This window comes from Chrysochloris asiatica, unplaced genomic scaffold (assembly GCF_000296735.1).
Source record: "Chrysochloris asiatica unplaced genomic scaffold, ChrAsi1.0 scaffold00040, whole genome shotgun sequence".
Classification (NCBI taxonomy): Eukaryota; Metazoa; Chordata; class Mammalia; order Afrosoricida; family Chrysochloridae; genus Chrysochloris; species Chrysochloris asiatica.
In genome coordinates, this window is record NW_006408558.1 from 18,102,048 (window position 1) to 18,103,918 (window position 1,871).

Consider the following 1,871-nt stretch of genomic DNA (forward strand, 5'->3'; position numbering starts at 1 on the left):
TAAAGTCCTTGACAACTTCAATCTTTTCTCCGTTGATAAGAATGTTGCTTGTTGGTCCAGTGGTGAGGATTTTTGTTTTCTTTACATTGAGATGCAATTCATACCGAAGGCTGTGCTCTTTGATCTTCATCAGTAAATGTTTTAAGTCCTCTTCACATTCAGCAAGCAAGGTTGTATCATCTCAAAAATCACAAACCACAGGAAAACAAAAAGGAAAAGCAAACACTATTCCTAAAATCCCACTCCTGCAAGGCACTGGTGTCTACCCTAGTGTGTGGAGTCCTGGTGGGGTGCTGTAGGATAAGCACTGGACTGCTAACCAAAAGGTCAGCATTTCAAAACCACCAGCCACTCCTCGGAAACCCTATACAACGTTGGCTATACAGGCTTTATTAGGAAGGACTGTGGGGGCTCAAAGTGGGGAGGCTTAAGACGAACTGGGGGATTAGGGGTCTTCTGTTGTGGGAGCATCCTCAGCTGGGTCTCACATGGCCCAGGACTCAGACTCAGGTTGAAAGACCCACAGTCAACTCCTGGGAAGAAATCAATTGATTTAAAAATAAGGAAAGAAAATCAGAGTCAGTATTTGATAATAAATAGTTTGTAACTAGCAAACTAAGAAGCTCTGGTAGCATAGTGGTTATGAGTTGGGCTGCTAACCTCAAGGTCAGCAGTTCGAAACTACCAGCCGTTCCATGGGAGAAAGATGAGGCTTTCTGCTCCCATAAAGATTTACAGCCTAGGAAACCCTGTACAGGGTGGTTTTGAGTCAGAACCACTACCAACTGCCTCTCCACAGAGAGTGATAAGTTATTATTGTTGGGAGCCACGGAGCTGACTTTGACTCACAGCATGCTCATGTGACAGAGTAGACATGTGACAGACTAGATCTGCCCCATAAGGTTTTCTTAGCTGTTATCTTCACAGGAGTAGAATGCCAGAGCCGTGTGGTGAGTTTCAACCACCAATCCTTGGTTAGCAGCTGAGCACTTGATGTTGTTCTACTTATTGTAAAATGTGAACACATTTTGTGTGACAAGCTAGAGATTAGGATCTCTAGGAAAAAGGAGACCCAGGACCTAGGACAGTCTAAAAATGGCAGAAACCCTGAGACCTTGTCCTCATTTTGTTAGGTCTGTTGCCACCGTCACCAACAGTCCCCATTAAAATAGGGCAAAAGAGTCTGTAAAAAAAGAAAATGACAGAACACACCTTCCGGCCCAGCTCAGACCCAAAGGCTGCCCTCCCTCAAGTATACCCCAAGATGAGGTCTCAGGTTCCTTGGACTCAAGCAGGTTTTGGGGTAGCAGCAGAAAGCATTTGGAGGTGGCAGGTGTTAACCAGTGGGTGCCAGGCAACCAGCAAAGAAAGCTGGAACAAGCCTGGTGCAATACAGGGACATGAGCTCAGGGCTGGGCTCTGAGCCCAGGGAGGGCCCTGCTCACAGCCTGGACGCTGACCTCCCTCTGGCCCATTTGAGCCTGGACCCGGGCATGGATCATTAACTCCAGAAATCATAGCCTGCGCGTAACCTCAATTGAGACAGAGTTGGGCATCCGAGGGAAGGAATGGGAGCCTGATTTTCAGGACTCAGTCCTTTACTTTTCTAGCCTGGGAAGGGACATAATACTTCCTCTAGATGACTTGGTAAACCAAAGTTCACAGGTCAGATATTTTTGTTGTTTTTTCTCACCAGTTACTAGAGCCTCTTCTCTTGTCCTCAACAGCCCTTAAAACTCCGTAAGCTTGAAGCTTCAGCCATAATGTCCTAGTCCAGCTAACCAGCTGCTGTGGAGTTGATTGCAATCATAGTAACCTCATACATGTCAGAGTAGAACCATGTTCCATAGGCTTGTTGTTTTTGGTTTTTT